The 12,573-nt window shown below is 35.3% G+C and overlaps 1 long non-coding RNA gene across 1 annotated transcript; it reads left to right on the plus strand.

Annotated features, from left to right (window-relative positions):
- The first annotated feature begins 11,275 nt into the window (after positions 1-11,275).
- On the plus strand, positions 11,276-12,532 carry LOC131160489 (uncharacterized). The gene is made up of 2 exons (XR_009138071.1): positions 11,276-11,585; positions 12,256-12,532. It is a non-coding gene; the product is annotated as an uncharacterized LOC131160489 (long non-coding RNA).
- Positions 12,533-12,573: the final 41 nt, after the last annotated feature.

Below are 12,573 nucleotides of genomic sequence, written 5' to 3' on the forward strand. Positions count from 1 at the left end.
TATAATTAAATAGAAAGATCCTAGGTTTGTGTAATGCTGCTACTAGATTGGTTGACCTAGGAACAAATTTTTTTGAAACCCAATTCACCCCCCCCCCTCTTGGGAATTCACCAAAGCTAACATTGTCGATGAAAATTAGATCATCAACATATAGGCAGGCAATCAGCATGCTTCCGTCTATCCACATCTTCATGTATAGTGCGTACTCGTATGGACACTTCTGAAATCCATTCTTCTAGAAATAGTCATCAATCCTCATGTTTCATGCACGAGGTGTCTGCTTCAAACCATAAAGTGATTTCTTCAGCTTGTACACTCTATCTTCTTTTCCCTTCTTCACATATCCAGATGGTTGATCGATGTAGATCTCTTCTTCCAGAAAACTGTTCAGAAATGCTGATTTCATGTCCAGCTAGTAAATCTTCCATCCATTTTGTGTTGATAGTGAAATTAGTAATTTGATGGTTTCAAGTCCGGCAACTATGGTAAAGATTTCTCCATAATCAATCCCTTCTTTCTGCTAGTAACCCTTGGTGACAAGTCTTGCTTTGTATTTCTGGACTTCTCCTTGAGTGTTCTTCTTAGTCCTGTAGACCCATTTTACACCAATAGTTTTACGGCCCTTCGAGAGATTTTTTAGCTCCCAAGTCTTATTCTTCTCAATGGATTGAATCTCCTCATCCATCGTTTTTCTCCATTTTTCTTCTTCATTAGCCTCCTCAAAGCTAACTGGGTCACTGGTCAACAATAGACAGTATAGTGTAACATACTCTTCTATAGGTTCAGTAGTTTCATACAGGTCAGCTAGATTACAGGCTCCTCTAGGCCTCATATCTGAGATTTCACGCTCAATTGGTGATGGAGCTTCATTCCTCTGTAGTGAACCGTATGGAGGTGTCTGCAGCTCGAGAACTTGTGACTTGATAGTCACTTCTCTTGTCTGTATGGGTTCTTCTTTTTCAAGCGTCAATTCCGCATCTTTGGAAGATTTGGCCTAGTTCCACTTACAGGATTCATTTTCTTCAAAAATGGCATCCCAACTATGAATGACTTTCTTGTTGATGGGATTGTAGAGTCGATATCCCATGGTGTTGTCTCCGTATCCAACAAGGATATATTTCTCTCCTTTATCTTACAACTTTGCCCTTCTTGCCTCTAGGATCTTGGCGTAGGCTATGGACCCAAATACTCTAAGATGACTCACACAGGGCTTATGAGTACTCCAGGCTTCATGTGGTGTCTTTGTATATAGACTCTTCGTAGGACATCTGTTGAGTAGATAGACTACACATGACACTGTTTCTGCCCAAAAATTTTTGGCATATTCTTATCCTTTAACATGCTCTTGGCTATGTCAAGGATCGTACAGTTCTTCCTCTCAACTACATTGTTCAGCTGGAGAGTGTAGGTCGGTGTGAACTAATTTTGAATCCCTTGTTGCCTAAGGAATTCCAGGAAAGTTTCATCCTTGTACTCTCCTCCTTGGTCTAATCAGAGTGATTTAATGTGATAGCCACTCTGCTTCTCCACAAGAGTTTTGAATTCTTTGAAATTGTTGAACACCTCAAACTTACCCAAATCTTCCTAATGTAATCTTCAATGAAGGTGAGGAAGTATCGGTTTTGTCCATTTGAAAACGACCTCAATGGACCACACATGTCCGTGTGTACTAGCCGAAGCGGCATGGAAGATCTCTAGTCGGCTTGCTTTCCAAAGCTATTTCTGTGTTGCTTGCTTAGAACACAGCTTTCACATATCACATTTGAGTGATGGATGTTAGGTAAGCCTTTCACCATCTTGTTGCTTCCCAACTGTTTCAAAATTTCAAAGTTCAGATGTCCAAACCTGAGATGCCATAGCCAGTCTTTCATGATAGCGTTCAAACACCTTGGCATATCATGTTGAATGGTGAGTGGAAACATTCGATTCTTTGTCATTTTTACTTGAGTAGCGAGCTTACCTCGAGCATCTGTTATCACCATCTGGTTATCTTTAAGGATAATTCGGTAGCCTTTCTCCACAAGTTGTCCAAGACTTAAGATGTTAGTCTTCATGTCTGGCACGTAGTACACATTGGAGATAAAAGCATGGTCTCCATCCTTTTTCTTGATTAGGACATTTCCCCTTTCTCGAACTTAGACTTTAAAGAGATCACCAAATGATATCTCTCCCTAAACTTTCTTATCAAGTTCAGTAAACAGGTTCTTTCCTCTAGTTATGTGATTACTAGCTCCAGACTCAAGGTACCAAACATTTTGGTCTTGGTGGGTTGAATTGTTTGCCATCAGCATCAACGATTCTCCTTTGGCTTTCTCTTTTTCTGCAAAGTTAGCATTTTCATTTATTTTGTGATTTTGGGGATTACCTCTGCACTTATTATTGTAGTGTTCGTACTTGTGGCAGTTGTAGCACTGAACGTTTCTCTTATCTAAGTTCAGACAGTTATTGTATCCCCCTCTTCTTCTTTGTCTTTTGTCTCGTGGGACATAATTCTATTGATTGTGTCGTTCTCTAGTGGGACCTCTTCCTATCGCCTTCTTTAGATTCAAAATTTCTAAAATTTCTTCCACGAGATTCTTGGCCTTGTCCTCTTCCTCGTTGTGACGTCCCCCTTTTTTTGTATTTATTTGTAGTGAGGGACAACTTCGTTTGGAGGGCTTACTCCAGTGTTTTATCTTCACTCCTTCTGTTGAATTTTTGCTCATGGGCTTGGAGTGAGCCCACAAGTTCTTCTACGGACATGGTTTCTAGATCTTTTGTTTCTTCCATTGTCACAGCTATATAATCAAATTTTAGATCCAAAGATTGCAAAATTTACTCACAAATTCTCTCATCGTTAAGAGTCTCTCTATTTCTTTTCAATTGATTTGATACTACCATAACTCATGTATAGTAGTCAGCAATAGATTCAGTAGATTTTATTCTTAAAGATTCGAAATCACCTTGCAATGTTTGAAGGCAAATCTTCTTCACTTTGTCTACACCTTTATGTGTTCAATGGAGAGAGTCCCAAACTTCTTTAGACGTCTTGGCGGAGGTGATGATTTCAAACGTGGCCTCATTAAGGCCTTGGTAGATTATGGACTTCGCCTTTCAATCCTTCTTTCGATCGGCTCGCAAGGTCGTTCTTTGAGCGTCAGACATAGTTGTTTCATCTTTTCTTAATGGGGCTTCTACGTACCCATCTTCAACGATGTCTATGATATCCTGAGAACTTAGTAAGGCTCTCATTTGAATAGACCAATTGTCATAGTTCTCCCGTGTCAACTTTGTAATAACAATTTGTGTAGTATCGTTAGCCATTAGATTTAATATATCAAAAAACAGAGTGATAGGGATAGATTTTGGAAAATTTGATGCCACCACTGTGTTCAAAAGGTCGAAAAACTTTAAGAACTAGTTTAAAAATCACTGAACCGACTCAAAGAAGTTTTGGACTTTTTTTTTTAAAAAACGGTTTGACTTAACAGAGTTTAACGGTGTCAAATATTACCGTTAGGGTGACTGGATGCGGGTTTGTCAACCGAGTCGGGTCGTCCATGCAGGTCTAGAGCCGGGTTGCTGGGCCGGGTTGCGGATTGGGTTTTCGGTGTATCCAGGTTGAATCTCACCATCCGAGCGAAGAAGACGCGTGCGAGTGCATGAGGAGTGTGGCGTCAGTGGTCAGTATCCTCTCCGGAACGTGCGGTGCATGTGGAGGGCGTTGTTTCGTCTGTCGGCGCATGAGAGCACGTGTGGGGACTCCCGAAGTCCGTTTAAAGCACGGTTTTCACTGCTGAACTCGTCTCGATGCGAATTTCATAATAGTATGCTCGATTTTGGATTTAGAGTAACTTCAAATCTGGGAAGAAATCAAATTTCCTCTCTGTTCGTCTCTGTTTAACGAATTCCTGCAAACTTGAATCTCTGATACCACTTATGGGTGGAGGGGACTCACTCAATCACTGGTTGTTATTGAAACTCGGTGAGGATTGCACTCAATGGCAAAATAATTAATTTCAATAATAAATTGAAAATAAATTACAAAGGAAAATCTCATTCTAGAAATGTTGATCTTGTTTGACAAAAAGAGAGTTTATTTCTCCTTGTTGATTAATTGGCCAAACCAACTTTCATATAAATGCAATGTCTTCAAAAGCATTTTCAAAGACCTCCTTTCTCTGTTAGCAAAAACAAGTAAGTCATCTGCATATAATAAATGGGAGATTAAAGGAGCTCCCCTCAGAAGATAAAAAATTTCAATCTTGCCTTCCTCAAAAAAAAAATTTAATAGTTTAAAAATAATTTCTTACATCAAAATAAAAAAACAAGGAGATAGTGGATCACCTTGTAGCCACATTGAGACTTGAAAAAACCCCTATACGTATCATTCATCATGATCAAAAATCATGGGATCTTAAGTAACACACTCTGCTATTAAGTTACGAAGATGACTAGAAAAGTCAAAACCTTTCAAGACCCAAATCAAAAATCTCTAGTCAACCCAATCATAAGTTTTTGTCATATTCACTTTTAATACTACATTTCCCCTTTTACTCTTTTTGTTGATTGAGTATGAACCATTTTCTGTGCTAGAGTAATATTTTCAAAAATACTTCTACTAGGGAGAAAAGCCCCTTACTCCGGAGAGATAATTCTATTCAGGAAACGTGTCAATCGACCTACAATAATTTTTGAAAAAATTTTGTATGCGAAAGAACACAGGCTAATTGGTCTAAACTTTTCAAAACTTCTTGGATCCTTCACCTTCGGGATAAGATCAAAATACGAAGAAGTGAAAAATCTGGGTAGAGGCCCTCCACAGAAAAATTCCTTGGCAGCTTCCAACAAGTCATCTTTAACAAAGTCCCAACAAGATTTATAAAATCCTGAGCCAAAACCATCGGGTCCTAGACTACTATCTTTTGGGATAGAATTTAGAGTTGTTCTCAACTCCACCAAACACTCATTTTCTTCATCCGAAGGTGCGGTCAAGCATTTTCAAAATGTTCTCTTAGATGATGTATATTATTATTTCTTCCTAATGAAATGTACTGGAGTTGTCTAAATACTATTATCCAACATGACCTCTACAACTTATTCACGCCAGAAAAGAAGGAAAAGGAAAAGGAAAGATTTTGAGTAATGTTTATCCTCTTCCCCTATAAAAGAATGTCAAGTTAATTCAGAAAAGAATATAATTTCACTATCTGCATGATAACAAACTTTTCCCGAAAACGAAGAATCATTAAAAGTAAAGAAGTTTTCGAAAAACAAATACAAAGCTAACGATTAGCCATTTACATGGGGAGCTATTTCGAAACAAGAAAATTAATGCTGGTAATCGACACATGATTTTGACAACTTCAAGAAGGGCAGCCAAAAGTGCAAAAGAAAAGGACCCGTAAAGAAAAAGAGCAAAAAGGAAAGGCAAAAACCCGTATAGATTAATGCACACTGGATGAAAGTCTGGATCCCTTGCTGGTGCATTCGTACCAAAGCTGCATGAATGCTTTGCGAAAAATGCATGGACAAGAACATTGAACCGCAAGGTGGGCGCTGAATCTCTCTCTCATCACAGGCACCAATTCCACTGAGCTCTCTCCAAATTTATGCATGCTGAGGCATTTGAAGAAAATTGAGTTCCAATTGGCATGCGAATGTGTGGTTCTATATGGTAAAAATATAGAAACTGCATACCCAACAAATTGACCACAGGTCCATTTCCTTTTCCCTTCATTGAATCTTGTGCTAGCTAATTTGTTCTCTACATTCATTGCTTGCTACCTTTCTCGCTCTTGCTTGCTTTCTCTTCTTGTCATTTATATGAATTGAATACTGAATACTCTTCTTTTCTGATAGCGCTGCTCCCATACTACAAGTAAAGGCCACGACAAAGCAAAGAAATAAAGTGAAAAGGACGTTCAGGGCATGCATGTTTAATTGTGAAATTAAATATTTTTTATCATTTAATTTATTTTTAACTAATTACAAAATGTCCAGTTCTGTTATTTAGTTTCCAGAGTTTATATAGAAGAAAGTCGAAACACAAATTTTTCTTTATTAATTTAAAGTATTTCATATAAATACTAGAGAAAAAAAAATTGCTACGACGGTTCGCTAGCACTTTGAAAATTTTAAATAAAAACTAACATTATTGCAATATCAAGTTACTATATGTGTGACGATTGATGAGTTTTTGCCTGTGGGCTTATTTTATGCGAGTGAATTTGCATCCTTCCCAATATAGACAAAACTTATCTTATTGAGTATATATAACTTTTAGAATTGTCCAGCTCAATTTGATATATATACATATGGCCAATCTTACAGAACAGATGAGTAGCACATGTTTTTCTCAATCTTCTCTCAATCATGTCATAAAATTTGAACATATGATCTCCAAGAATTACGGTATTATGTGATTGTCTACATTCATCAAATGTCTCTATCATCACTATGCATTGGTGTCCATCTTTGAACATCAATACCATTCAAAAGTTTTAATCATTAAATTAATCTTGAACTCATTTTATTTGCCTAATAACTGATTAATTTGTAGCTAGTAGGAGAGCAAGAACATTTACTTAACCAGCGGGGGCAATTATTACTACTATATATAGTTTCAATATTTAAAAAAAAAAAGTATATTAGTATATATGTTGCCTATTTTTACCATATAATTTCAAAGCAACTAGATACAAATTAAAATGTTTTTTTACTAAAAAAAAACTATTAAAATGACAAAATTACATCTCACATTCATGAAGTAAATTAGTTTTTGGAAGTATTAAGTAGTTATTTCCATTCTCATCGGCCAATATAGACTACCTATTCTTACAATATAGACCAAAAGAATGTACTGGTGAAGAAGAGCGGTAGTTTACTGGTTGTAGCTAGGTAGGAAATTGAAAGATACATATATAAAGTAACTCGGACAAAATTACCAAATAAAAATATGATATATACTTTTTACTTTCGAAAAGGATTGTCTAAAATAATAAAACTCACCTATAAACATATATGCACATAGGTACTCACTTGTGGTCTTTATCTAAATACTATATGTTAAAAATAATATTCCTACATATCTTTCCTCTACCCTCCCTATACTTCTTCTTATGTATTTCTTCACCTTCAATTCTTTCTCTCTACTTCTCATCTTCATTCTCCTTAACTATCTCCATATATTTCTATCATATTTTGAACTCTAATTAGTTTTTAACTCCTTACAGTATCTTTACATATTAATTATACGGCCAACAGGCACGTACGTACGCAAGTAAACATATATTTTTCATTGTTTATTTTGAAGTGCAAGCAATATCATTGCAGCTTCCTGGCTAGCTAACAACACTAGTGTCGTAGTTAAAAATTTCAGTGACAACCATGCAGCCATGCATGTGCAGCCACGTAGGAGGGCTCGACACACCTCATTATAAATATTATATATGCTAACTTAATTGGTGAAATGCTAGCTAGCTAGCTAGAATCCATGCATGTTCATTGCGACCATAGACGGAGTAATTAATTCCTATGTATAATTTCCTGTTAACTCAAACATGCACGCACGCAGTCCTAAGCAAGCGATCAATATTCCCCAATTAAAGATTTTTCTCTCCCTCCACAACTATGTGCATGGCAGCATATGCTAGCTTGCTGCCTACCTTCATTTCAAAACTTCTAGATAGATTTTTTTCCCAAGTGGCAAAAGCCAGAGGGTGAATCCAATTAAGGAGCTGGCTAGCATGAAACACATGGTGGTCAGCACTGCACATCGGCTCCATCTGCAAAATTAATACAGAGCTGCTGGTCAAGATTTCATCATATAATACAAAAGCTAGCTAGCTAGTTAGAGCTCTATATAATGCAAGTTAGTGAGTGTAGATGGGTTCCACCTGTCTCTCCTGTGCAGTACTGCTCTACACCAGCTGGTCAACCAACCATGCACCCTGTTTTCATGCATTTAATCTTTAATTCCAACAGCCCCACAAAGCCAAAGCTAACTAGCTTGTAATTAATGGATCACATTAGTTTATATATATAAGCTGGTGTTTGATTGGTTGTCCATTAGATTTATACAAATATATGTAGTATATATAGGGGGGGTAGCTAATTAGGTATGAGACCATATATATCATTCATGAAACGGAATAAATCACAAAGGATAATCAGTTTGAAACCAACGGACCACTTCCGCTTGCCCCGTCAAAAATGTTAAAAGCCATGTCTCACTGCACTGTGGCCTAACGCAGAAAGCAATTCATCTCTCTTAAATATATACGAACTTTGTAGCTTTGTGTGTCTGTTTACTTTATTATCTATATCTATATGGGTTCCTTGCATTATATATATATATGGGTTCTGTTAAATTAGCTAGCTAGGTGGGTAGATAGGTTTCAATTGCCCAGCTAGGTTTTGATGTTACTAGTGACATTATTTCATTAATCAATGTTGTCCATTTCATTTTCAACGTAAGTAGTTAATGTAGAGAAATATTTGTAAGGACCGTTCGCACATGACATTTGAAACACTCCAATGGCAAGATATTGTATTAATGTTTGGATCCTTAAAGTGATGTGAGACCCACATAATGGCAACTCATACCAAGTAATACCTCTTATGCCAACATTACATCCTGTGAATAAAGGATTCCAAATTCTACATGAAGAGTTTGCCCCTTATAAGGTTTTCTATCGGTACCGTGCTTGTGTTGTTCAATTTTGGGGATATCCCGACTTCTCTTTTAGTTTGCGAAATAATTATTCTTTGAAATAAGATGAAATATAATAAAAAATTTAGAAATGTAGGTATGTAATAGCTATTCATTGTATGTTCTTTATTTTTTTATTCAACAGACAATAAGAAATAGACATTAGTTCTCATTGTGAAATTTGGAAATAATTTTTTTTGTTATGGACATATAAAAAGTTTCATGTTGTCACTTGTTATGTGGTATAAACATTATTTTTTATATAATTAATTGAAACTAATCTATTATACTAATTTGTCCCTAAAAATAAATCTTTCGTGAACCAAACATAAAGTAATAGTTAAAGTTGAGATTTTCCAAGCTTCAACCTCATATATGCGAGAGGGGTATGAAATAAAGATGGCCTTCTCGATCTAGCTCATGAATTGTGTAGTTCAACCTAATGAACCTCCAATTAAAAAATAATAATTGTTGTCATTGCGATTGAGAATTCTGATTTTATTATCAATTGAATGATACTAATTAGCTTATTTATGGCTTCAAATATTGTTTGTATTTCAATTACTAGGGCCACTAATAATACACATTCATCATTGAAAAACTTCTTCTTCTTCTTCTTCTTCTTCTTCTATCTTTAAGTCGAGATGGCCAGTGGCCAAGAATTTACTAGCTCTTGCATGAGCTAAGAAGGCATCCTCTCCAAATTTAAAAAAAAAAAAAAAAACAAGAAAATTAACTAGTGCACCAAATTAACATGGGTAAGTGTGGCTCAGCCAACCTTAGACAGCTACTTGCTAATAAAAATAATATATCTTTAGTTTACATCTGTATTGGTTCGCAAAATATATATATTCTTAAAAATAGAATGATCATAAAATAAACTTTTGCACAAGTGATATCAAAAGAATACCTATTTTGCAAGTCAAACTTGGGATCAATAATAACAAGGAACAACTAAAAAATTTTAAAAAGAAAGATAATAATTACTACGAGATAAAAAGAGAGATCAAACTATCTTTTAGCAATCTCTATGAATTTAGGTATTGCTTAATTATAAAAGTCTGCTATAAGATTTTATTTTACTTGTAATATTAGTTTATACTTGATTTATTTTGAATGTCATTAATTTTTTCCACTTACAATATTAATTTCATCTATCAATATCTAGTCATCCTCATTATAAAGAGTGACGTCACAAGTCCTCCAAATTTTGCAATGGCACCTGAAGTTTTTTAGTAATAAATTAATAACAATGTTAAAAGTTATACTGTTTTTCACCCCAAAAAATGTATTGAATTATGTTATTCATGTTTTGGTGATAGGCAAGATGAAAAGGAAATAAGGTGGAAGGAATAACATAGGACAAGTTAAAAATCTCAAAGAAAAATATCATTTTCAGGTACACTTCTTGATAGGCTTTACCTAAGGTAATGTGTTCCTTATAATATTAGTTTATTTTACTTATTTTGTTTCATTTTCAATATTAATTTTATCTACTAGTTATAGTCATCATTTGCACATTTATATTATTATTATTATTAATTTTAATAATCCTTGGCTTTATTTCCTCAAAGCACATTGTTGCTCGCAATCTCAGTTTAATACGATCTTTAGTCCGCAATATGTCTTTAGTATGATCTCTAGACCACCCCTCCTTAACTTACAACCTCTCATTAACTCTTCTTTTGACTTTCTTTATAAAAGGGAGATGATATTCGGCTTGAAGACTTGCAATACACTTTTAAATATTTAATGTATTGATTATATTCTAAATATCATTAATCATACTCTTTAAAACCAACAAATCTACAAGAGTTTTTTTGACTTACAAAATGAGATAGAAGCATGGGCAAAGGAGGAAACACTTCCACACATATGGAAATTAAAAACAACACGTATGAAATACAATCAATGGGTCAATAAAGAGAGATTGCAAACCAAAGATTGTATTAAAGAGAAATTATACTCTAAAGACCGCCGCCAAAGAGAGATTATAAGTCAAAGATCACATGAAAAAAGAGATTGCAAGCTAAAGATTTCATATTAAAGAAACTATGCAAATGCTAGAGACCACATTAAAAGAGAGATTGCGAGCAATATTATCATTTGAAGCAATAAAGTAGGAGATTATTTTTCAAAAATAATAATAAAAAATGTAAAATCATAGAAGTTGATTTCTCCCTTTTCTAATCCATTTTAAGATCTGAACTTGAGATTTCTACTTTAAAGAGAGATGGGGAGTAATCTTGTCCTCTCTATTGTCCTGTAAAACAATCAACTATTAAAAAAGTTATACACAAAAGTTTTTTTTTTTTTTTAACTACTCTTCTTACATTTTGTTTTACGATTTGAACTTGAGATCTCTCATCTCGGTGATAAATTTCTCATGTTAAATTATTAGAATGTGTCACTTTCACTTTGGCACTTTTGATGGTAGCTCTGAATTACAGGGATCATGAGCTACTATGTGGCACCTTCTCATTGGCAGGCCATATTTGGCTTTATCAAAATTGATATTGAAGGTTCAATATTCCCAGTGGGTCTGCAGCATCTGTAAAATGAAGATAAGAAAGAAGAGGGTTTGGCAGTGTACCAAAAAAAAACAAAACCCCTTTTGCCTTTGGAACCAAAAAATCAAATACAAAATCAAGCAAGAAATTGGTGATGGACTGAAAACCCTTTTTCCAGTTTGACTTTTAGCAGCCCTTTGATGAAGAGATAGACATTATTGATGATGCTCGATGCTTGATGCTTGATGCTCTATCATTAATACATGTGCCCTTGGCTGGCTAGAGTTCGTAATCATTAAGGACAGGACGACTGCAGCCTATCACCAGCTCTGGGAATGGGGAGAAGCAGGTGAACAGTGTTCTATGGTGTCCCTTTGGGCTGGGTAAGGCTCAAAAACTTTGATTCAAAAATAAAAATAGCAAGTTGTATTATCTACATTTTTTTATGGTATGCTTAGTTTCATAATGACGTTTCAGAAAGTATTTCGATAAGACATAATTGAGCGTGGAGCTCATATCTGAACATAAAGTTTATTCACCTTGACCCAATTGCGTCTTATCAGTATTCCCCTCAAGACACAAGCTCGATCCCCCGGAAGCTAGACTAACATTTACTTCTATCCTTTGTTTTTCATCTTTAAATTTATCTTTTGTGTTTTGGAAGAAGGGGTGAAATGACAAGCAAGAGATAAATAAACAGTAAGCAGAACTGGAACAGAGCAATACTACAGGGTAAAAGGCTACAGGCGCAGCAGAGATCGCAGAAAACAGAGCACTTCCACATACTTACAAAACAACTTTTTGTCACCTTATAATTACTCTGAAGCATCTATGTGAATGTGTACATTTAAATCGTTTAATTTATTTTGGTTCTTAATTTGGGAGGAGGGAAAGGTTTTGGTCAAAGACCTCCCTCACATGCTTTTCAATAGGAGAGACCCTCCCCTCCTCCTAGGCATGTCAGATTCCATCAGACCATGTTCTGTGCTTCTCAATCCTTCTGCCATTTTTTTTTCCTTTCCTTATCTTTGATTATTAGGAGAAATGAAACAGGTACAAGAAGCACGGTACAGATGGACTAAGCGCATGAAATAAAGATCAGCGAGTAAAATAAAGAGTGGAGGGAAAGAAAGCCTGACACCCTGTTGTTTCAAATGGATGGTGAAGCACTAATACGAGGATACTGTGTTATCCATGTATAACCCAACTAGGTTCATTTCAAGCAGCAGAATCAATTGCTTCTTACTTGTTTCTTCTCTCAAAAAGAAAAATTATTTATTTAGTTAAATGAAGAGAATCATAAAAAATCAAAGTGAAGAATTCAATTCCATTCCATTTGCTTTCTCGAGTATTATTTATGGAGCTTCTAGT

This window comes from Malania oleifera, chromosome 1 (assembly GCF_029873635.1).
Source record: "Malania oleifera isolate guangnan ecotype guangnan chromosome 1, ASM2987363v1, whole genome shotgun sequence".
NCBI lineage: Eukaryota > Viridiplantae > Streptophyta > Magnoliopsida > Santalales > Ximeniaceae > Malania > Malania oleifera.